A 27,364-nucleotide genomic window follows, 5' to 3' on the forward strand; every position below is an offset into this window, starting at 1 on the left:
AACGAAATGACCAGTTTCTACAAATCGTTTAAAATAATAATAATAACCCTGTATAATTAATACAGCGCCATCTAGACCCTGTAGGGCTTTAATACACAGTGTTGATAAATATAGTAAAAAACAAAAATAAAATGTGTATATATAATTAGTAAAAGTAAAAGGATCACAATATGTTAACAGGTTAATTCATGAACAATAGAAGACACCGAATACACTATCTTTCTAAATATAAAATTCTAGTTATGACTTCTATTAATAACGGCCAGATATAAATTTAACAAAGTTCCATTAATCCGTAACGTAACGTAACGTAAGCAGAGCTTGTGTTATGGGTACCTACTCTAGTTTTCATATTTAAAAATATTAAAAATATACATATATCTATTGCCGATATCTACTTTGTCCATTAAAATATAACTTGAAGATTCCCTTTTAAATAATAATTGATTAATAATAAATTTTTACCACCTGTAAGGCAAAGGGTGTTGATACTTTAATAAATATGCGCCCTAAATATTCATATCAAATTAATAAAGCAAATAAAATAATTCACCTAACAAAAGTGTTGAAAAACAAGTTTATATACAAAGTGTAGAGGAAGCGGCAAGTGTCTCACTTGTCATAATTTTCTTCATCATTATCATCATGTATTGCACCATCACACTCGGTTCCGTTATGCGATAAAGTAATTATATGTTTCTCCATCTTTAAAAATATTATACAAGGTAAAATATTGACATATACGTAATTTGTCCATTAAAATGTTACTCTAAAGGAGCGGATACCTAATAATCGATTCCCGATTAAATTATAATAGATTTATGATATAAATACCAGCTGTAAGGTGAAGGGTAAGTACTGGTTTGATACCTTAATAAACTCCCTAAACATTCATATCAAATTTATTAAAGCAAATAAAATAATTCACCTAACAAAAGTGTTTGAAAAACAGGTTTATATACAAAGTGTAGAGGAAACGGCAAGTGTCTCACTTGTCATCATTTTCTTCGAGTATCGCACCATCAATACTCGGTTCCGTTCCGTTATGCGATAGCGTAATTATATGTTTTCCGCTCATCTCTTTTGTTAGAGTCTGTGTGTACCCACCGCTTCCTGTCTTGTGCGAGGGCTGGTTGTTGTACAAATTACAAACGTTTGTGTTTTCATTTTATTATATAAAAAGTTTATATAATAAAATGTATATATAATAAATGATTAATTATTTCATTTACGAGTATGTATACATATTTACATACAATATGTATTATAATTATATCTAAATAAAGATTATATCAAGATTAGTAAAAAATGTAGATATTATATATATTAAGTTGATTTCTTTGATATGTTTTGTCAAATTATGTATAAATATCGCAATCAATTCCATTACTTAATGAAATAAACAAAATAATGTAAATCAATTAAGTAATGAATTTTTAAAGTTATTTATTTATTCGTACTAAGGTTATAAATACAAAAGTATGTTTTCAGTATGTCTCCTTTCACGAGGAAACGGCATTGATTTTAAATAAAATTTGACGTTAAACTATATTATTTTATTCAATTTTTTCTAAAAAAAGCTTACCAAGCTTTTCGTAGTAATACAGTATTACTTTATTTATAATCTTGTATTGATATTACATCGCTAATAACAATACATTTATTTAACATTACATTAATTTCACAAAATAACAAAATATATTCGGGGCATAATATAACTCCCTCTCTCCGGAGAAAAGAGGTTGCATAATTTTCAGTAGTACAAAAATTTCCGCTCAATTCGCTTATGACTTGTACAACACCGCCTATAATGAATGTATGCAGTTTAATCGAAAGGGGCGATGTGATTTAAGTTATTTTATTAGCGTCGAGTATCTATTATTGTTATAGTTGTTCAATTAATTAACGATACAATTACTAACCTACTAAGAGGGGTATTATGAATTTGGAGTATCTAAACTCTAAGCCGGTTATAGATATCAGAAATCCACAATCATTATCATCACCATCATCATCAACATCGCCGTCGTCATCATCACCATCATCATATTGTTATGTTACGTTGTCCAGGAGGCGTAATATGGGAATTTAGTTATCTATCTGTGGCTTCATAGCTATATAGATGGACCGATTTTGATGAGATTTTTTTAGATTTGACTTGATCGAAGTGGTTCTTAGTTATATCTTAATAAAATTTCTTTAGGTATTTGAATTTTCTATTCCGACAACTTTATATGACCGGTGATCTTATAACCTTTAATTTAGGTATAAAGTATATTTGCTTTATTGTATAGGAATAGGGGCAGCGGGCATCAGGGCAAAATAATATGCAAATAAAGGTATCCAATAAACAACATTGTTATTCCAAAACCGTAATGTTCAATTAAAAAACTTTCAACGAGCATTTAAGGGTTGCACCAAATGTCACACTGAGACATAACGACTATTCAACCAGATGCTGTGTAACATACTAGTATAAGGGTGGTATTAGACAATCATAATTTGACCTGTAATATCAAATTGTTACTTTAAAAAAAAAGGTCAAGTGTATTTGGTCATATAGGTTAATCGGGATAGATTAGAATAATAAAAAATTAAGCTATATGTTGTTAATTATAAAGTTGAATTTTGAATGTTAAACAATATATTCCAGGATATCAGAAAGATTGAGATAATGTTAAATTAATCCATATAACGTAAATAATAAAGTTGACTTTTGAATATCAGACATGCAATCTAGGATATTCAGAGATAATTTTGGATAATGTTAAATTAGTTTATATTATGTAAATGATAAAGTTGACTATTGAATGTTAGAATATTGTTTGTTATCGATTGTCGGATGTGACATACTGACATGCTAATGCATAACCTTGCAACATTTAATGCATGCCTAATCAATTAGTGATACTAAATTATTGTTTGCAATTAAATAGTCGTAATCATTATATTAATAAAAGAATAAAACTTTGTACCCCTCTTTATGAAAATTGCATGGACGGAGTAGTATGAAATTTCGCACACTTATAGTTTATATATTTAGAATAGGAGCGCAGAATGCTAATATTGTTATAAAATTATGCATAACAAATACATAAAATCAATAATAAAAACATAACACACTACCATTATATTACCCGACTGATAACAAAACGTCAATCATTACATAGTATAAAACAAAGTCGCTGTTGCTGTCTGTCCGTCCCTATGTATGATATGCTTAAATCTTTAAAACTACGCAACGGATTTTGAATCGGATTTTTTAACAGATAGAGTGATTCAAGAGGAAGGATTATATGTATAATACATGTACACCCGTGCGAAGTCGGGGTGGGTAGCTAATGTTAAGTATTTTTTATTTCTCATTACTATATATCTACAGTAATATTGTAATTAAAGACGCATTAGGATAATAATTTATTAAAAATTATTAAATTACGGGATTTTGTAAAAATTCGAGAAATATGACTGTGTATAACGCACCTTTTTATACATACCTAGGTATAATAATAATTAGTTTTTAAATATAGGTATTTTAAATATTTTCTTCCTTTATTATATTGTTGTAATGTACACGTCTTTACCAACGGCAATCATTGTTTTTATTCTCGTAAAAATCTTACAATTTTTATATCTCTTTCAATCTTGTAATTTTTAATGACTACGTTCTTAAGGACTGTATCCTTAAGAACGAGTTAGTCATTGAAAATTACAAACTACAAAAAACCAAGAATATAAAATATTACATAACGAGTTCTCTATGAAAATTAGACTATAGATATATATAGTAAGCTAAGAAAATATAAAAATGAATAGGAAAATATAAATAAGGATGAAATAACTAATTTCATCAATAGGTAACAATTCACAAATATAATTCGCACAAAGATGTGATCACCACTAGTCTTATTATAAATATGAAATCCATATTTAACTGTATTCTTAACAAAGCTATACCATTTACGGAATAAATCGGTCATAAACGCACCATGTGCCATCAGGCACGCGACGTTTGGTACCGGCATAGTAAAGGTGCAGACCCCTTTCTCTATTATGTCGTCACAATCGATGGATCGACCCTAGAAAGTATTTAATGCGAGAGGGTCTAACAATCGATCGAATCAGCGAACAATGGCACATCCCTAGCTTGCTAATCTCAGGAATCTTTTATTCTTATTTTGAATTCTTGCGATTGTAATGTTCAGTATACTTTTTTTACGTAAATGGAATTACAAAAAACTGACAGCCCACCTGATAGTAAGTGTTAACTGGCTATACAAGAACAGCACCAGATGACTAAGATGTCCATACCTCTGTACCCTGTAATTTCACTGCCTTATCTCACCTTTCAACCGAAACACAACACGTAAATGACTTCGTAGACAGTGTACATCAATAGCTACTACTAATGCTTGTATACTCAAGAAAACAGCTGAATGGATTGTTGTTAGCTCTTTTTTTATTTCTACAAACTTCAATTTATTCAATTACTTAGTATTTGTATTTCTTCGATTGTTATTTTTAATAAGTGAACTTATTAGTAAGTATAACCTGGAAATTGCATAAATATTGTTAGGTATTTTTATATTTCATCAAACTTAATTTGTCCGATTACTAAAATATGGAAATTGCATTAAAATAAAAGATTAATCTTCATAATAAAACACTTTTTAATACTGCAATATATAGAAACAATATACAAAGATGCATTTACTGAATGTTCTGCATTCGGCGGGAAGGCGAACTGAATCTGATTGGTTGAATTTTGTTTATTTTTTAATTACCGTATAGATAAAGGACCATGTAGGCAAAGGTTTTAGACTATAGTATATATTAGACTGTATAACAGTCTAATTGTTGTTTGTCTATAGCTATAATGTAAGTAAAGTTGCGTTTAGTTTTTGCTTAAACGCAATAAATATTATATACGAGTACTATAGTCATTACGTTTGTTATTGTGTACTAGATAAATTGAATTCACACAATGGATGCCCCAATTTCTTCGAGCGAATTCATTCAAGAATTATTATGGAAAAGCAAAAAATGATTGTACCATGCGGGTACCGCCATATGTCGGCAAGGTGTTGTCCACAATAGAAACTCTTTCTTATAGAAAGGTGCAAATTTCAAGTAGGTCATCTTGATACAGTATTTTTTGCTCCCAATCTGCGTCCTGTCAAGTTCATATTTAATATCTACCTCTATTTGGGTTTGATTGCACGTGTTCCGAACTTTTTAATACTAGTGCACGGATTCTATTTCGCATATGTATATTGATTGTAGATATATATAAAAATAACCGCAGAGCTCTATCTATTTTTTTTTTATAAAATACAACTTATAATAATTGGTGATGATTATGTAGGTCAGTTGTATTGCTGAAAGAATTATTAAAATTGGTTATGTATTTGTATATTTATCTATTACTCACAAAAGAACCTAATTTTTCCGGTGTATAATATTACTCTGTATGAGAAAAGCTTATTTAGTTTAAATATATATTGTATATATAAAGGTATGAAGACGAAATTCGTCTAGACAGTATTTCACAATTGGCGTGAGTAGATGCTGTGATGGCGATTCATATTTGGACCACAACAACAAGTTTACTCTTTTGTATACTTAAAAAATATGTACAAAAAATAAGATCAAAAATGTATCAGAATTTTGTGCTAGATAATAATTTGTATATATATCTATCTATCTATGATTCATGATATCTCTGCATAACATTAAATTATATCCTCAGAAATAAATTGCAAGAACATGTCGGCAGATGTGAAATCAATATGACTATAAATTAGCATTTATTCGCATGTTGCATCTCATTCAATAACGAGTGGTATAGGGGCGCAGTGCCTGTATAGAGAAGATCATCTTAATTTTATTTATATATATGCAAACAGTATACCCTGATTTCGTACGTTCATAATTCATATTTAGGATTTTTGCGACTGTTAAAATAAACGCACAGATCAAAAGACAGAAATTCTAAAAAACACTGCTTGGGAGTCAAGAAAGTTGTTAAAAAAAATCATATATCTTTCGTGTATAGATGAGTAATCTTCACCAAAAATATGCATTCGCAACTTGAATGGAACGCATCTGCACGGGCGCGTGTTCTACGACTTTTTGCTAAAAGATGTTTCGCGCATGATGGATGAACGATGGTTTTGTTTGACGTCTTCTACCATGAAACAGATCGAATTTCTGATGGCGATTGTTTATGGTATAGTATAATCGAATGTAAATTAATGATCTTTATCGATATCGGCCATTATTTAATATTTACTTTGTATAATATAAGTTATTTTTTTCATATTAGTCATACATGTTTTTAGTTAATTTCTCTGTGTATTTCATATCTTTTTTTAATAACTAGTTTGTTTTCATAATTTTACCTATACAACACCATTTTCTGTTTCGATGAGAATTTTAAAGAATTCTTAGTTGCCCGCTGTTTTGGAAAATAGTAGGGTCATATTTTCCAAGCAGTTTTTTCCACATACTGGTCTTAGCTGTATATTGATAGATGGTAAATACATATAAACAATTTTATAAATATACCTAAGTATATAAATCTAAGTATTAATTATAAATTTTTATTCTTGAATCTTGTTACGTCTCACAGTTACTCAATTATATTAGTAATTATGCCTACTTCTTTTGATTTTATGCTATAAATCACCGAGAATGCTACTCTGTAATACAACAATCGTGTTTATCGATCGCGATGCACTCCCCTGCCGCTGGTAGCCATCTTGCAGCTGCGTGCGCGCAGGGTCAAAGGTGGCAAGTGAGGGGTAAGTAACTATTGTACTTTGTGTAGTGGGCGCCGAGTACTTTGTCTACAGGATTACCGCCATATTGGATCGATATTTTGAAGGGCGCGTTCGATTTGTAATTCTTAGTTACAGTTTAGTTTTTTTTTTATTTTTGTTCGGATTTTGAATGTTGTATATTTTATTCTTAATGAATCGCCAAAGCATTTACGTATACTTCTTTGTATTTCTTATTAATACCATATACTGAAGATATTTAAAGTGTAACAGATTATAAATCTTCATTACTGACATACGTAATATATTAACTTTAATTATTCTCTAATCAAAATATATTAAAAATCAAAGTCAAAATAATTTATTTTTATAAAATAGTACCAATAACTTTCTGCACCTTACGTACGTTAAAATTTTGGGACATTATCCCTATCACCCAGTTACACTATCTTAATTAAAAAAAAGCTACTTAATTTTAGAACTGTCAAGTTACACAATTGTTATTATTTTTATTTTTTATCAATAGAAAAGAAACAAAAATTAAGACAATGCGTTCTTACATTACCATCACGGAAACAGGATATCTTTCTCTTTTTAACAGATGACCCAATAACACCTGGTCTGGTCTTAGGCGCCGCTTACTATGACATTTGATACGCCCACAAAACACATTAGATAGCCGGATCAAACAGCATGTGCATCGATCGTATCTCATAACACGTGCCTTGAGTTTACCAATCGAATATAAATCTTAATTCCAAAGAACAGAGTTAAGAATAGAAACTAAAATAAACTTAAGAAATTGACTGTCTTGCAAGGTTTATTGAACGCAAACGATTTCAACCTTAATGCTTTTGTATACGGTTTAAAATAGTTTTCAGTATTTGTACTATTCAATATGTCTGTATGATAACTGTATGAATATTTTTCTTTAACTCAAAGTTACAACGATGTAACAAAAAACTCTACATTAGGTATGGATATGAATACTAAGACGATTCCTACACTTATTTTTATATCCATTTCTTTTGCAACTGATTTAATATATCTATTGTCTTTCTATGCAGACACCCATGCCTTATCGCTATTACCTAGGTATACCGTATTAAAAGTATTGTTTTTAAAATAATTCATCCTAATAATAATACCAACCACTAATATAACCTTCAATAATCCAAACATAATAAATAAGTAAGAGCATTACATTACGCACAACTCATTTCTGTTGGGGTGGCCCTCTTACGGACATGTGCGCACGCGCCGCTCATACAATCACTGTAATAATATCTAAAAAATAATAATAAATCCGGGTGAAGAATAAAGAAAGCTCACCCCCCGACTCCCCTTGCCTTTATCTTGCAAACAGACTTCAAAATGTTAAAGATAATAGGGTGGTTGGACCCCCCCATTTGTGAGCGCACCTTTCGCGGGGGTTGCATCCACGCGTAATAGGGCGACGTTTGACGCGACGCGAATTTTGGCGGTTAATTTCAAATTTGGAATGCGGCGTACCAAGAAATGTTACCGGCCATCAATGACGTTACTGTATATTGTTATACTCGTTTATTGTTGTTGTTTTAAAATTCGGACAGGCGAAGCACACGGCACAAACTGCCTTAAAATATTTTGTAAATATTATGTTTAATTCTTTTTAAACTACTGATACTATCAAAAAAGGTAACAGAAAGTACATAATATAAATAATAATTAGTTATAAACAAGCACTGTAGTTCTATTAAATTAATTTTGATGTGTCTATAGACTACCGCGAGATAATCTACCTAATATGGAGAATACCCGATATTATTCATATTAATATTATATGTGTGTCTGTCTGTTACCCTTTCATGACTCAGCGGCTGAACGGATCTCAATAAAAGACGAGAAGATACCTAACAGGTAAAATAAATACCGGCTAATAAATAGATATTACAGGCGATTTACTTTCATATTTTTTAAATAAAAGAAAGCTATGTCCATTCTCTTAATAAACATTTTCGAATTTACATTGTTTCTTATTATAGTTTGCGGTTATAGTATGTATGTTTTGTTATACAGAATGTAATAAAAAACGATTCAAAATAAAAATCGTATAGAACACTCAAAGTCTATCTAAATCGAAAGTCAATTACTGAGGCATGAAACATAAGCAACACGAACGAAGGACCAAAAAGTACGAGATAGCTTTGTCATCCCATCCACCTTTGATTATCTGTGCGCCGGCCGGTGGGCAGCACGCGGACCTGACAAAGACAATACGGATTACCTTTACTTTTTTTTTAATTTTCACTTTTATGAAACTGCCAGTTAAAGCAAGATGTGTGAATTCATGTTTTATTCTGTTACTAGAACTTTTCGAATGGTATATTTTGTTTAGAATTTAGAATAATATTGAAGAGCAAATATCCGATAAATTCTTTATAATTGATTAACTTCAAATATACTGTTTTTACATAACTAGAATGGAATAAGCTGACAGCTCACCTATTAGTACCTAAGTGGTAACCATCGCCTAGACACATGAAAAGACTACGGACATCACGTGATGCCTATGATATCGCTAAGATATAATACATCCGTGTCAGAAAACGGATAATTTCCCTGTTTTATCTCACTCTTCAATCGCAATATATTTAACAAAGCGGCTGAAATAACTGAGATGTACCCACGTATACGATTTCGTTCAAAGTTTAGTTAAACATTGTTTCATCTATAAAAAACATATAATATCTAATAATTTCAGGAGAATTCACACACCACCCTCTAGACGCATGTTAAGCTAGATAAAGCTTGTGTTATTGGTATCTACTAGGTAACTGATACAAATACATAGTTTTTTTTAGTAAATACATACATATTATACATAGAAAATACCTAGACCGATACAAATAATCATACTCATGAATACAAATGTTTGTATCGTGCGAGGAATCGAACCCACGACCATCGGAAGTAAGGCGGTGTGCTAAACCGCTAGACCATCGAGGCCGTATATTACAGATCAATTAAGAGCTGGTATCATTATTTATGCAACAATTAATTTCGTCGCTTGTATATTTCAAGGAAAGAATTGACAAGCCGAACGAAGTCTGCCATTCATCTCGAAAGCATTAATTAGTCGGCCCCGATCTCGTTCCGTAATCAAGCATAAAATTAAAACTTGGCACACGACAAGCGCCCAACAAAGGTAAGGGTGTGTCCACACCGCACGTACCTTATGGCACGGCAATTTGTTCAAGACATCTGGCCTCACACCTGCCCGCGCCCCGCCACTGACACCCCTCGTTACCCTCTTCATACACACACAACAATCGAAATTCTAACACTTAACATATAGTTACTGAGTTCAAATTAGTTTGAAAAGAAATTTACGGACGATCTGAAAATTCTGTAGGTGTAATATGGTTTTGGCACGAGGTCCAATGCCCCCATCACTCATATAAGCGTTCGCTCATTATAATTCGGAAATGACTAACAATTTTCTACATCGAAATTGTCGTAAAAGCGCTCGAGTGAGACATTACTGCGAGTTTGTATTCGTATGTTTCATTAGTCAATAGTTTTTTAAAACTGGTGTGCTCAATTTATACGACGACCGGAAGTATAACGGACATCTTTCAATTAGACGCATGTTGTCTATCGGCTTTGTTTGTCTACTGGCAGCCGTCAATCTCAATAGTCTGAATCTCGCAACACAATCACGACGTAAACACAACGCATACGTTCATTCACACACACACACACACACACACAACAGTCGTATGCACGAAAATGTGTGCGTTCATTCAAGACGGCGACGACCTCCTTACGTCACTTCCGTCGACGTCACAATCTTACAAGTGGGCGTGTGAACGCGCCCTAATAACACGATACATTTTATGTTATGACAGCTTGCATTCGGATGTATCAAATGACGAGATAACCGAAAGGGTTGTACAATAAAGCGATCTGGTAACATGTAATTTATCAATTTACATGTTTATTCATTTAGGCCAGTTACTGTCAAGCTTCTTTTAATAGTTGTGTAATTCTCGGCTTCCGGTGCAACAATTCCTTTGCCCGGTTTTGCAAAAAAAAAAACATTAAGAGTCAATTTGTTGGTGTCGCGCCGGGGGGCAAAGATGCGGGACGGTATACTGGTAATTTGGGCCAAGTAGTCCAATTTTAGTGGTCTATTGTGGCTCAAGGGGCCCAAGAATTGTTCCTTCAATTTGTACAAACGCCCGCATGTCAATGCGAATGTGTATTACTGTCGGATGCTGAGTGTCCTTGTTATTTTTCCGGTTATTATAACGCTTGAATTTATATACTACATTTTACAAATTTATATAATATAATAAATAAATAATATATAATATAATAAATAAAATAAATTTACATAATACTTAATAAATATAGATTATTTATTAATACATATTTGATCAATAAAATGTTTATATTTCGTATTCTCTACAAACTATATTTTTTTTTATAGTACATACTTAGATAGTGATGTATGGGAGCTATTAGATTAAAGAATTGGATACAAATTATGCACTAGTGACGTTTTACGTCGATTCAATGACAGAATTAACTGACAATGGTATCTGATATCTTAGAGATACATTCGGTTCAATTTTGATAGGTTTATTTAAGAATAATAATATACATATAATAAAAAATAGTACAGATGTGAATTGTATTAGACTTATTGTGGTTATATTACAGAGAAGGAGAACAGTGCTTCTTTTTTTTTACTAAACAACAAAGTTATTATATATATCGGACAAATAATTTAATCAGTTAATTGATATCATGTAGAAATTGAATAATGTTATAAAGACCTCATCCTCACAACTTTGTCTGCGTTTCATTTTCCACCTTTTGCAATATTTTTAATTGCTGCTCCGCTCCTATTGGCCGTAGCGTAATGTTATATATGTAGCTTAAAGCCTTCCCTGACAAATGGACTATCCAACACAAAAAGAATTGTTAAATTCGAGCGAGTAATTTCTGAGACTGACGCGTTCAAACAAACAAACAAACTCTTCAGCTTTATAATATTAGTATAGATAACCATTACCATTCAAAATATACATTTTGAATTTAGAAGCAATTAATTTGAATACTTTATATTTTATATAAAAAAATCCAATTTAAATTTATTTTCTAAAAAAAATTTTGAATTTGGAAGCATTTATTTGAATGCAAAGAAAATGTAATGAAACATAAAATTAAAGTTACATAATATTTTTAGGACAATTTTTTGAATTTAGAATCCAACATTCAAAATACCAATACAAATATAATCAACTTTTTTTTGGGAACATTAAAATACTCATTATCATTGAAGAATAGTGGTTGAGTTTAATAGATTTTTTTTCATTGCAAGGTGTCGATATTTATTCTCAATCGTCTCGTGCTTACACATCCGATCACAATGGTGGTACGTGATCCAGTATAGTTAATGTGGATCAATATATTGTACAATTGAATTTAGAAATTCTATTATATTGCACAGATGTTTGGTTTGGTTTCGATTTCGTTTCGCAACTGAATTTGTCAGTTAAAGATGTTTTCTTAATCGTCTTAAATATATCGTATTGCATTGTTTATGTCAATCTCTGCCAGAGGTTATATTTCTTGTTTTATTCATACTAATCTTATTAATATTATATACGCGAAAGTTTGTAAGTATGGATGTTTGTTACTCTTTCACGCAAAAACTACTGAACGGATTTTGATGAAACTTTACAGTAATATAGTTTGTATATCAGAATAACATATAGGCTATAAATTTCACGCGGGTGAAACCGCGGGCACAGCTAGTATTATAAGTTTGAAAGTTTTTGTCGGTTACCTTAATGAAAATTTATACGAATATAGATTGTATCTCAAAAATTAATAAGCTATCTTTTATCAAAAAAGGCAGACGAGGTCGTGGGTAACGGCTAGTAGTATAAACGAGAAGGTCTGTTACCTTTTCACGACTAAACGGCTGAACGTATCTTAATTGATATAAACATACGCAGTAGATTATATTACCAGGACGCATATAGGCAGTTTTTTATTTCATAAAATTATCGGAAAATGGGTTGAAATTTTATGCAGACGAAATCGCACATAACAGCCAATAAATATATATGTACATATATTTATACAGTTCATAGTGTATTAGTTAGATTATATCCTTTGAATTTCTAAAATATTAATTGTAAAATATTAATCTAGATTTAATCAAATTTCATTCGAAACCATTCAGGAGATTGAATAAAATTATCCAAATATACAAACACTAGTAATCCACCCCGACTACGCCCGGATGTTAAAACGGATTTTGTTGTAAGGAAAGTAAATTCAGGAAACTACGGATACAGTTATACCTACGGATGACTACACAAAGAAATATAAATACACATTAATTTATAATATAAATTACTTTATATTATTATTAATTTAATTACAATGTCATATAATTTTATACTTACCTATATAGGTACTAGAATTGTAATTCATGAAACACTAGCTGGCCGCGCGGTTTTTCGCGTGCTATTCCGATATCTTTACATAGTACAAAATGAAGTCGCTTTCGCTGTCTGTTCGCTTAGATCTTTTAAATTACTCAACGGATTTTAATAAGTTCTATTCTATTCTATTCTATTCTAATAAGTTTAATTTTTCTCTTTGTTACGCGATCGGAATTAAACAAATTAAATGTTAAGACAAGCTTCTTACTACATGTCAGTGAAAACCGTAATCAAACCGTATGATCACCGTCGTAATAAAAAAAATGTATATGTTTATTTTTTTAATATTTGATGGATACAGAGAAGATTCGATCGTTGATGATTTTTACAGTCATACTAGAACTTACGTAATTAACAGTAAATCATTCATTTCATTCATAAATCAGTCTTCAAATATATACTGACAGTATCACAAAGGTTAAGTTAAAATTGCCTACCAGGTGTCGGAGGCGGGCGCCTGCGCATCATTGATCGTTTATTGCCACTTCTGAAGTAGTTAATTGAAAAAACCGGAAGCAATTTGTACTAACATGCATACATTGTAATGTCTAATATTGTATATTAAGATTTATTAGAAAAGTAATACACAATTTTTATTTTATTTTAGTATTAAAGGAATTTATATTTCAGTTTTACAATCATCATTATCAGTGATAAGTAGCAACTTTTTTTAGGTACTTAATTTATATTCAAAAAGCAGAACTCGAAATTTGAGAGCCTTTGCTGTAAATTCTTGAAATTTCAAAAGAAGGTAAGATTTGTATGTTTAAATTGGCAAAAATAATAGTTAAAAAATAAAAGTTTTAAAATCGAACGCGGTACGTTCGCTTTTCAAATTTGGAATGTGTATTTTATTAATAAAATGGAACGCCAAGAATTTTTACAATATTCCAAACTTAAAGTCCCTTTACGAATAAATTCGATTTTGTGTGAAACATAACGGTCTCTATACTTGATAGTGCAAACTGAAATGGTCGCTGAAAATATAATTTCGCATAGTTTTAGAATACCTGAACAAAAACAATAGATACGCCCAAAAAGTGATAAATTGTAATTCACAAAAAAATCTAATGCAGCACTTTCATACGGGCATCGAACCCAAGATTGTTTCGGATGTAAACAAAAAACGGCGCGCGCGCACGCGCCCTCGCCGGGTGGTCGTACACGTGCTCACCCCTATAGATCGATATCGATAAGTTATCGATAACGTAGGGAAGGTAAGATGGCTTAGTTATATTACACATGCTACTTTAGCAGCTTTGGCAGTGGACACTTTCTATATATAAAAATAAATCAGAAGGGTGTGTTTGTTTGAAAGCGTTAATCTCCAAAACTACTGTTTGTTATTGAAACATTTAATTTAATATTTTATAATGATTAGTTTAGGCAACTTGATATTATAACAAAATTGGCCTATAATATATATAAATGCAAAGAAAATAATAATATTGTCTTTGTATTTTTTATTTGTATACTCAAAAATTTATAAGATTTTAAACCATTACACGAGTAGTAAACGAGTAAAAGAAAAAATTGACAGAAATGCTAAATGAAAACAAAATAACTGCAAGATAATCTACGGGACAGAGCTTCTGATTTACAAGTAGTGCTTGTTTTGTTCCAACAAAAAAGACTTCAAAAAAGATATATTTTAAATCTATATCTTTAAAGTCACGTGACAAAATCGTAAAAAAAATCTATTTCTGTCAGTTGTTTACCTTGAGCACAAGCTCTACGTCTGAATTAATGACTCTATCTAATATGTACTGAGTTATTTATTTAAAAAAAATAGTTTACTGATAGTTCTCGCGCGGTGTTAAATTTGTTAACTTTATAATGACGGTATTTTTTTTTTATTCCAGATCCATCGCAGGCCTCTGGCGTATTTCACATCGGATAGGTGTACAAAAATCATATTAATGGTAAGAAAACATCTATGTAAATGTAGACTTTACTAGCAACTTTCCATATTATTTTTATGTTCACATCAAGTTTCACCTATATGCTTGTAACTCGTAATACGTCATATTATTACTCATAGTAGAAAACGGTTGATATATTTTTATTTGTTGCCGATTTTGTTATAACTTCTTTCCTTTCTTCATAATATTTTATTACGTCACATATATTTATTTTAATTAATATCTTTATGTAAAATTCAAAAGTTCAAATTGTTTTTTCATTCTCAATTTGAATTTTGAATTTGCTAGTTGCCAGTTAGTAATGTAAAACCGTTAAATCGAACATTAATCAAGAACGCAGTTTTGAATATCGAATGCCAAAAGCGAAGCTATCGCATATCAATGCAAACCCATCGCAACTCGACGTGCTTTGTGTGGCCATAATCAACATTAGGAACTAACAGTCACCAACTGTTTTTGATGATGTATATTAGTAATATTCTTTTATATTAGTAACTGTTCAAGTTCATGAATAATATGAAGAACAAGTATACCTAATAATAAACAATACTTCTAGGCGGATATCAGTCAAGTAAACGTATTTAAAAAAATTGCGGTTTATTATGAAACCTACTGGGTATTTATTGTTGAAACAAAGCGACTTTGTTTATCAGGAAATAGTTTATGTTGCACGATATTTATGTATTATATATACCAAATAACAATAATAGCAGAAAATTGTAATTATAAATAAATTAGAAACGAATTTAATATTTGTTCAATTTAACTTCCATAAAATAACATGTGTTATGTTTTTACGCAAAATTTTACTATAATAAAGGAATTTATGTGGTCTATAATCAGTATAATCACACATTGATCCACAAGTATTTATACTATTGGCAAAATAATAAGCTTAAATAACATATGGTTAATAACAATACACCGAGTTCGCTGAATTGAGCTTCCATTTCCTTATTTCGTGGCCCAACTTTTCGCCTCCATGATAAGACATGACGTGTCCGTTATGAGTTTCTGATCACCTTCAGTTGAATGATGTCCAATACGCCCCCAACGCTATGCATGTTCGATATTCAAACCGTGAACATTTTTGAAAATTATAAATAGAACACAATGAAAATAGTGTTTTAATTTCGGAACCTGGTTTTTAAAGATAATAATAGAACAATATTTGGAAATAGTGTTAAATTTTGGAACGTGATTTTTTAAAGAACGTTTTTTATGTCATACGAGTGACAAACAACGTGACAACCTACCTGATGATAACTGGTAACGTCTGTACACAATAATACTTATAGATATCTTATTATTACATCTACAGACGTTACTATAGTATATAACATTCATCATACCTTTAATCCGTTGGTATTCCGGAGTAATAAGATTTTATGCCTCTTATATATCTATACTTTATCTGATGCTTTAACCAAAATACAGAGTACAAAGTAAGCTGCTAAGCTGAAATATGTGAGACTGACCTTTTACCACTGAGACAACTTTTTACATTTTTGCCTACCTCGTAGCCAAATCTAGGTAACGTCTAAAAAAATTAGACTATAATTATAACATGGCAGTCGTAATAGGTACCAGACGCAATTTTTTTTCACGGTTTATAATTGTACACAAAAAGGTAATCATGGTAAATATACCGTTACACATAATAAGTACTTTATCATACACACTGAAATTAACATGCCGTATTGTGGTAATTTTGTGGTTTAGTTCTTTTGTTTTCTATGCTTATTGTATACTGTAAACAACTGAGTAAAACATTGATTTATTATTAATATTTGAATAGGTATAACCACTATCTAAATAACATATAACGTGTATATATACATATTATGTAAATGAAACATTTGACCACCCAATTAAAATCAATGTCAATAATAAATGTAATTAAGAGACTGCTATCAATATCAGATTATAATTTCAATGGCAACACTCGAACAAGCGCTGTACTAGAAGACTAATCAATATAAGTAGGCACAACTCATTCAGACGCTATAATTCCGTTAATAAAAATACGGAGAGGACGGCTCAAAGGGGGCTCGGTGGGGGTCGGAAGCGCAATGGGCTTCGGAAAATTCACCCGGTGAATGGAAAACGCGGCGATAGACAAACAGCCAGGCTGACCCCGTACCACTGCCCCCATCACCCCACCTAACGTACATTTTGAAATAATGGCCCCAACTGCTGCGTTATGCCCACTACGTAGCCTTCCATTTTCGAAATTCGTTGCGTGCACTATTTTTAGTAGGTACAGATTATATCTAAATCTTCAGATATATCTATATTTTGAATTTCGAATAACATAACAATAGCGAGCGTCATGTTTTTGTATTACTACTTACGCCGAAATGTAATAATTTAGAATTTGATCTATACAATAAGAACTTTTTTGATCACTTTATAATTTTTAAATTTATTAACTTTCGGGGATGGAAATGACAAACTAAATTATTTTAAGAGACGGCGGTAGCCTATCCTTCTGCTACGTTGGATACCTATACTCACCGAAATGTGCCATTTCAAGTGTTATGTTTGCTGCGACATCAATAATTGCCATTACTTTTGACTGCTATTTGGGATAACAATCTGTAATAGTACATTTTATGTCTTTGCAAATAATTATTACAAAGCCAAAACAATGTTACAATTTAAATTAGTTTTACAAGAAAAGAGTTCGCATTACAAATAATTTCAATTTGTATACCCACATTTTTGGTTAGTCACCACACTAGGCTTACGTGTCGTACTGACCAATTGCACATTATGACATAATAATTGAAAATCGATTCTAAATTTAAAAATGTTTTTTTAATTAACGTTCAAGTGCGTCGATGAAATAAACCTCCCGCCAACATCGAAATGTCAGTTGCAAACGTATCTTACTGAAGTTAGCGTTCACAGAGAGGTTATAAATCTCGTCGACACGAAATGGCTGACCAGCTCCATCCCCCTTTCACAATTCTATGTTGCCATAGCCGAGCTGCTGCAAAAGTGTGCGCCATAAATTTTATAGGAGCAGCAGTGTGCGGTAAAACTGAACTAGAGGCTGTGTGTGTGTGAAAATTCGTGTTGGGCCCGTCAGACGAGTGGACACTACGAGTTTTGCTTTGTATTCGTATCGTGTACTACGGAAGTGACGTACCTACGAGTACTACATATAGGAGTAACGAATTAATCTAAAATAAATGGATAGTGCAAACAATGCATTTAATTTGAGTCACTTAGCGGTTATTTTGAGTAAGCAGTCGTACGATACACTAAGTTTTACTTTGAATAATTAATGGTAATTTGGTTTAGTTATAAGTAAGAATTGTTTATTGTACGATGAATTATGAATAATAGGACACAATTAACTTATTACAATGGCGGACTCATATCAAATGAAAGATTGTATTGTATTATTCAATAATATATCCATAAAAATTTTGATGTTGATAGGTAAATTGTTTAATTTATATATTGGGGATTTTTATACTTATATTTTCGAACGTTTCTAATTTATTTGTGACAAACATATTTCATTAGGAACCATAATATACCTATTAGTCATTAAACTTATTCCATTTTATATATATTATTGACTTTTTTTTATATTAATTTCTTTGTTTTTAATTGGTATCATAGTAAGTAGTTTTCTCTACAATTTAGTCAGCTAAATTAGCTTATGAAAGAACGGTCATCCATCAAAATATATATTTTTTAAATTAGTAATAGAGAAAGGAGTTGTCTCCACAATTTAGTCAGCCAACTTGACTAACGAAAGAACTGTCGCCCATCAAAATATTTTATTTCAATAGTAATTGAGAAAGTTGTTGTCTCTACAATTTAGTCAGCCAACTTGGCTAACGAAAGAACTGTCACCCATCAAAATATTTTTTATTTCATTAGTAATTGAGAAAGTAGTTGTCTCTACAATTTAGTCAGCCAACTTGGTTAATGAAAGAACTGTCACCTATCAAAATATTTTTTATTTCATTAGTAATTGAGAAAGTAGTTGTCTCTACAATTTAGTCAGCCAACTTGGTAACGAAAGAACTGTCACCTATCAAAATATTTTTTATTTCATTAGTAATTGAGAAAGTAGTTGTCTCTACAATTTAGTCAGCCAACTTGGCTAACGAAAGAACTGTCACCCATCAAAATATTTTTTATTTCATTAGTAATTGAGAAAGTAGTTGTCTCTACAATTTAGTCAGCCAACTTGGCTAACGAAAGAACTGTCACCCATCAAAATATTTTTTATTTCATTAGTAATTGAGAAAGTAGTTGTCTCTACAATTTAGTCAGCCAACTTGGCTAACGAAAGAACTGTCACCCATCAAAATATTTTCTTCATTAGTAATTCAGAAAGTAGTTGTCTCTACAATATAGTCAGCCAACTTGGCTAACGAAAGAACGGTCACCCAAATTCCGGCTGTGTGCATATTTTTCGCGGTCTTTTTTCACTTTTTTTCTTAGTGACGACGTAAGGCCTTTCATGTAGCTTTCCATTCGGCCGGTTCAAAGCGCTGAAAGAAGTGTGAAACCGGCCGTGAGCATCGGCAGTCAGGTGTGGTTAACTCACAGTACTGGACTTCCCTCGGCCTGAAGCCACTTAGTCTGCCGACTGTCACTAAAAATATCTATTCGTTTATTTTTAAAAAGCCTACCTAACGGTCCGCACAGACGACCACGCAGACTTTCCACAAAGCCTTTTATGTAATTGTTCAACTAATGTTTTCTACGTTTTATTGCGGAAACTCTTAGGTCTATGGGAAAAATGTGAAAGGCAAAATGCTGTTAGGTCTATGGTAAAAGGCGTAAATAAAGCAAAGGCTACACTGCTATGTAAAGTGTTTGTTGGATCATTCTTATCTCTGGAATTGGTCAGGTTTCGTTGCCTAATTTTTGTAAGTTATACGCTGTTAAACATCACGCTACGACCCTTAGGGGCTAACAAATAGAAAAAACTCTAAAGCCTGGCCTATAGTCGATGGGCATAGAAAAGTAGACGAAATCGCTAGTAACAACTAGTTATCAACTATTTATTATTTTTATATCTCCTTCGATATTCATTCTGTTACTCTAAGGTTACCTTGAAAAGATACCTTTTACCTTGAATTTATAAAGTATTAACCTTGATAATTTGCAAGGGCGACCGCGTGGAGGTCTATTCGCTAGCAAAGAAGCTCTCAATCCTACCTCTCCTATCTATCTATGTGTAACGCTATCGGGTACGCATTCAGAAGTACATATTTACTTATAAACGTAGGTAAAGTGGAGAGTACAGCACAAAAACGCATCTTTCTCCCCACAGCCACCCCAGCGGCCGGCGGGCGAATACATTCGACTAGCCCATTTGCAATATCGCATTGTGTGTGTGTCTGTATATGGACGGAACTGGCCGTGTGTGCGTGCAGTTCCACACAAACGAGAGTTTGCTTAGCCTGTGCGTAGGTTTACTTAGGGATGTGTCATTCGATAAAAAAAATCAATGATCTTGTAATAATTGATTGATTTTTTTTATAATATTTCAGTTTTCTTAACATATTTAAAATTTTTCAGCCCATTGGCCTCTGAGTGTAGACAGTTGTACCTACATTTTTGTTATTAAAGTGACCATTTAGTTTATTTTTATTTGTAATTTTTTATAAAAAGTTATATTCCAGAAGTCTATTAATTATTCAATAAGTTCGATTAATAGATTAATAGATTTTGGGAATAATAAAATCGATTAATAACATATGCTATTAATATAAATGTAAAAGCTTTTTAAAATATTTTTATTAAATAATAATCGATATTCCCGTAATCGATTATATTATTTTTCGCATCCCTAGCGTTTACCACGTACTGTACCTACCTACGTATGTACTCGCTATTGGTTTTCTGCAGTACCGTTGGGCTTTAACAAATTTCAAATTCACAAAATCGTGATTGGTTGGTATTTTGTTTGAATAAGCGGACACTACCGACGCGGCTTAAAATTTGCTAGCCCGTAATTCGTTTAGGCATAAAATGATGAGTTTTATCCAATTTGTTTACGTTAACAACGTGATTGTTATGTATTTCTGTCGCCCAATTGCAGTCTGTTTGTTTTGCACTCAGACTGATATTTTATCATTAGAAATACATCAGCCAGTCGAGCTGTAGTCTATTTCTGTGACTAATCATAGACTAATATTATGAAGTGAAAAGATTTGATTTTATGGTTATGGATGAATAAAAAAAACATATCTATAAACTTACTATATTTATTAACATTTAAATATATAAGACGTATGTTATTTTATATATAACATATAGCGAAGTACTTATTAAATCGTTTATCCTGACTAAATATTATTAATGGATAACCGAAACTGTAGAAACTGAAATATAGAAAGCTTAATTTAGTAGTTTTATTTAATAATACATCCCAAAGAAATCATTTTGGAAATACTCGTAAGTTATAAATTTCAACAATAAGCGTACCAGAACACCTTAAAGTAAAGATATTAAAAAAAACTACATCGATCACGCGTCATTATTGAAAGCATTATCGCTACAAATGAAGCAATTAAGTGTGCACGCGCCACTACACCTACGAAACCGGATGACAGACGCTCTAATAAACATCTAAGATTCCAAATATCAATTTCTCTAGACTCATTCGACCACATCCACGTCACTATCGTAAAATTTGAATTCGGAACCCGGAAGTGCGCTACAAAAACTCAACCAATCAACCCTTGAATTCGATATTCGAAATCCAAACTTGCCTATTCACGACGTTGTCAGCCAGCATGACGTTGATAATTCGAACTTTGAAATAGAACAATGTACGGCTTCCTTCAAGACGTCGTTGTTTAATTGAGAAGGGCACCGAATTGAAACTGATCGTGTAAAGGAGCATCATCGTATTGACTAATGAAAGTTCATTTTAATTCTTATTTCCTTAATAATAAGGTGTTAATTTTAAAAACAAAGATAGTAGGTATTTGCTAAGTCACTACACACATGGTAAAACGTACTAAACATATGCTATATAGAATTATATAAATGTTAATTTGGGACCTCATTTTGCATCTCTACATACGTATATAATATGTAGCAACCCACTCACACAAATAAATATTATGTAAAGGCTACGCATTGATGTGATAAAAATAATTATAAACATTTTCTTAAAACAGTCCGTCTCTTAGATCTCGGAACTGTGCTATTTTTTTCTTAAAGCTTGATCATAGAAAATATTATTACGAGTGCATTGGTTGATAATTTTCAAATTCGTAATATCCTACAACTCTCTCCGTATTAATCAACAATGATTGTTTTTTTATGGGGAACAATTTTTAATTTCGAATATATTGGGTCCATTATAAAATCAGAATTTTATAATAAAAAGCAAGAAAATCTAGCAATACCTCTGACTACCTCGTCAAGGATAACAGTCGTGAAGGTACGTTTTATTCGTAACGGAACTAATAAAATAATATGGAGTAAAGATAATGCCACACCAACGTCCAGAACGCGGCAGATGTGCAAGTCGCGCGCGGCGACCGGTACGCCACCGCGACAGCTTGGCAGACCGTTGTAATTATAATATCTAAAACTGTATATGATATCGCACCGATGCCAACACTCTGTAGAATTAAGAAAAAATAAACATAGACAATTTTGTATTTGTTTCATAACGGTGTGAATAGTTGGAGGAATATTTTTATTTTTATTTAGTGTTACTCTAAGTAGAGACTAGTTAGAGTTACAATAAATAAATATAAATAAAAATAACATATTTAGAGAGATTTAGAAATGAATTATGTAATTTATTGCTGATATTTATTAAATAGTAATGATAAAATTAGGTATAATATTTTTTCTCACTTAATTCATACAAACATTTTCTTTGACAATATTTAGATAATTCAAAATATTTTATCAGTTTCATTGCTACGATAGTATTGTTACGAGTAATAATATTATTTTTATTTCTGTGAATTTCATACCCTCAGAATACATATAGTTAGTCATTAAATTAGTTCATATTTGGGAATTAAGTATTTTATTTCGTTTTAATTTGTTATACCTATTACTTGATTATTTATTTTTATTTATTATTTGATACAATGCTATCTATAAATGATTTTAAATATAACTATAAGATCCTTTTTTTATGTATGCTAGTCTCAGAAGTAAATAAATATTATATGGGTCATAAAACTGTTCGAAATAAATAAAATTAAACTTTTCTTTAGTATCAACAATAACTCCATATATCTTTTCAGATATGTTTTATTTTAAACTAAAAGAAAGCTATAGTTTTTAGATCGTATCTATCAGTTTGTATGTCTATCCTAGCTGTCTACTCGTACGTCAAAATGCCAACCCAGTTAGGGAATGAACGGTAATAATTTTCGTCGCAGGACATACCGCGTATTATGGCGATGTGTATACACCCTAATTACTTACAAGCATGCAATGATCGTAATCTTTTTATTGTCTTAAAAAATAAGATAGTATTATTATATTTTTTTTGCACGAAGACAATTAATAAATAAAATTAATTATTGTAGTTCTAAAATAAATAAAATTCAGTTATTTTTATGTTTTATGCTCATGAAATATATGATTTTTAAAGTAAATTGTCAAAACTAAATGAAAATTATAATATCTAAATATACGAGTATGGTCTCCCTGACAAAAAATTGTTTCCTTCATGTGATACATAAGTATTTAAAAGAGTTAAATGAGTTTTAGCATATAATACTAATACAAAAAATATATGCTGCCGGTATTTTTTTTTCTCGTTTAGTTTATTTTTATAATAATTATTTTCGTTTAAAAATTAGCTTTAAATGATTCAGTTTATTAAAATTATTACTAAAACTACTAAGTTTTTAATGAAATGAATCTAGAGTGTAATATTTTTTTTTTAATTTACCATTACTAAAGTAAGATAAGAACTGTCATCCCAAGTCATTTTAAACTGATATCTCGACATTTATAAAAACAAATAAGTAACTGTACAGCATGTAACAAATGCACGAAATGGTCCCTCTGACCACAGCACGGAGACATGATCGCAAACATTCCAGGAACTACCCCTCAACACCATAATCGCCCCAATATCCCATGGGAACGGTGTATTTGAACAATATAACATTAAAACAATGGCTGCCGTCCCGTGGCTTGTTTGCTAAGATACCGTGTGACCGGAGATAAAACAATAGTCCTTAGCCACAAGCACAAAAGAAAGACTCCAAGGAATCGCCGGCCAGTGAAGGGGTTAAATGTATAAAAAGGATTGTAACTTTCATTGTTAATTAAAAAATATTGTTCACTATCATAACGTAAAAAAAATATACTTTTGTAAGTCAATGAATAATTCATTAATGGGTTGGTTATCTTAATCTTAATATTGGATATAGTCATGTATTTTTTTTTTAATCTAAGTTTTAGAACAGTAATTTGAAACGACTTAATTTCTTCCTTTTTTTACATATACCTGCATTTAATAAAAATAATACTATTTTATTAATGATACATTTTTTATTATTAGTTGCAACCTCTAATAATTAAATATTGGGCAAAACATACGCCATAATTTATTGTATTCGATTTAATCGTATTTTTACTGTATTGAGATATTGAGATCAGAAAAGAATGAGATCATGATTCTAAGGTTCCTGGTGATCGTGATGGATGATGAATTATATACTACTGAGTATTTCTTCAAAATGTAGTATTTTGTTTTATTTTCATAATAATTAAAATAATTTGATACCACAATATATATTATAACATGAAGCACCGGACACAAAAATCACTTGCCCTCTCAAAGCCCTCTCATTACCGCACTCGGCCCGGGCGGCGACTTCCCAACTACGCTTCCTAACCATAGTTCTCACAATCAAAAAAAGATTTGTCACTTAGCTGTTAAGGGGCGGAAGGAGCAGTTCCCGGAGCGGTCGCGCGGCAAACGATTATCGCCCTTAAGTGTATCGGTTACAACCGCCGAGTGACCCTTGAGGTTGATGCGTTCGGATATCTAAACAAAAAAATATTTTTATATAATTCATTATTTTATATATTCATACTGAAAAAAATACTACGCTTAATTTTAAAGCGTGAAAAAGACTTCAAAGTTACATACTTAATTTATATTATACAATAGCTATAGCTATACAATATATATAGCATTATGTAATTTAAATAATAAAAAAATACGAAATCGCTTTAATAATAATAATAATAATAAAAAAAATACGCATACATAAAATCGCTACAAAACAATTATGTGTCTTATCGCTTTAGTGTGTTATGTAAAGTATATTAAATAAGAATTTTAAATCAATCAGCTTAAGTAATGTCCGAACAAGCCCGCACGCGTATCCGAACAAGTAAAGTCAGACGCAGGGCCCACAGGAAGGAAGTGTAAGGCGACCGCGTGAGAAGTGCGCGCACGTCGTGAGAACCACAGGTTCTATTTCATTATCCTTAATACTCAAGATAATTTATACAACAGGTAATTTATGATAAAGATGTTTGTCATATTATTCAGACAAATATACTTATAATGACAATATCCGTTTATAAAAATAGTGTTATTTCCGTATAGAATTAATCTTTTTAAAAATTGTCTTGTTATTATTACAATGATAAATAATTGAAATATGCATCAAATATGCACAGCGTTCAATATTATAATAAGAAAAAATAATAAAAAAATAACCATACCTATATTATACTGAACCAATATGGTCATTCAGAATAGCGCTAGTTACGCAGATCGCATAAATCTACATTGTTGTAGTATATTAGTAATCATATATACTAGTAACTATTGCACTATGGCCTGTACTTGTATTTGGCATGTATTAAAACATTATTCTTCTTTTTATTCTCAATAATGATTAAATGATTTGAGAAAATCTCTTTATCATAACTTGTTCTAGTTTACGAGTAGTTTCCGAGATGAGTCACTAACTGGTACACGAGGGGTTCAATAAAAAGAGATCACCGCCAATCGTTCCGTACTGAAGATCAGGGTGCGACGACCTTGCTGTATGGGACATGCGATGAGAGGCTGCGGAGTGGATGTCGGGCATTCGAATTAATTATCGTACAAAAATTGAAAATAGAATTTCTTAACAAAATTGTAGTAGGTACTCACATTTTACTTATACAGCTATTAATTGATCAGAGAAGGATTATAAAAATTGACGAAAATATCGCGTAACCTCCATCGGTTAAAATGTTACTTAATTAACAATATACACATTTGAAATCAATTAAAAAGTTCTTATTGAATCCTCTAATTTAGGGAAGTTAAGTTTATTATCTTATTAAATTCTTTATTATTATTGCTAGTACTAAAACAATCCGTCTATTTTTTACTATAATCATGAGAAAGATAATGTTCTTCTCCAGTGACATTTAATAATTTTTATTAGACAAATTCGTCACAATTGGGAAAGTAGGTAACGATAGGTAATAAAAATGTAAACATAACCTGCGTTAACAAGACTAAACCTTGTTATAACTTCAGACGTCGGACCTCCCATCACTTGTGCAGTACGGTTTTGAAAGTGCGAGCTCCCGACCGGAAGGTGCGGGGCACAATCTCGGCGTCCGGTCCGGACGACTTCCGTCAAACGCGCCCGCCCGTGACCTGCGCACGCGACGGTGGCTTCAATTATGTGACGATATTGAAATTTCATTGGTTTCAATTCACGTTTAAACCATATTTTAATATTTTTTTAAATAAAATATAAGGTAATAATTAATTTAGAATTTTTGTTAATTATTAATAAATTCAAAGGTAATTAATAAATACTTACCAAATTAATAATTATTTAAAAAAAGCTACAACATTTTAAAGTACAACATCAAACTTTATTTTTCAAGAAAATTTTATGGCAAAATTATCTAAACAAATTTGAATGAAAACTTATTGAAATCTAAATTCTATCACTAATATTTTTATTACTATATTTTTCTAACCCTCAAAACTGCTAATACGACCCGAGTCACCGTACAAATGAACTGAAAATACCCAGGGTGTCTTTTATAAACTGTAGCGGGATATTTCCGCTAAAATCGTCTCTCGATCCCCACAGAGATCTTATTCCGTAGTGCAGCGGGAGTTTTTAACCCAAAATAAAGAATAAGCCGAGGTCGAGAC

The 27,364-nt window shown here is 31.3% G+C and overlaps 2 protein-coding genes and 1 long non-coding RNA gene across 4 annotated transcripts in view; 1 reads left to right on the plus strand and 2 right to left on the minus strand.

Moving 5' to 3' along the window:
• The window catches only part of LOC131851780 (uncharacterized), a 59,227-nt gene extending 41,275 nt beyond the window's left edge, over positions 1-17,952 (minus strand). Inside the window, exon 1 of the transcript XR_009357898.1 lies at positions 17,725-17,952. The gene's annotated coding sequence lies outside the window, so the exon portion shown is untranslated. The remainder of the gene's footprint in view (positions 1-17,724) is intronic.
• Positions 15,176-27,364, plus strand: part of LOC131851776 (homeobox protein prospero) — a 69,903-nt gene continuing 57,714 nt past the window's right edge. For both annotated transcript variants that reach the window (XM_059202325.1, XM_059202326.1), the window contains exon 1: positions 15,176-15,207. The gene's annotated coding sequence lies outside the window, so the exon portion shown is untranslated. The remainder of the gene's footprint in view (positions 15,208-27,364) is intronic.
• On the minus strand, positions 23,270-27,203 carry LOC131851782 (uncharacterized). Its single transcript, XR_009357899.1, has 3 exons — positions 27,021-27,203; positions 26,693-26,851; positions 23,270-25,228 (listed from the first exon to the last, which is right to left on the minus strand). It is a non-coding gene; the product is annotated as an uncharacterized LOC131851782 (long non-coding RNA).

Source organism: Achroia grisella, unplaced genomic scaffold (assembly GCF_030625045.1).
Source record: "Achroia grisella isolate CSIRO2021 unplaced genomic scaffold, CSIRO_AGI_Agris_v1 utg807, whole genome shotgun sequence".
NCBI lineage: Eukaryota > Metazoa > Arthropoda > Insecta > Lepidoptera > Pyralidae > Achroia > Achroia grisella.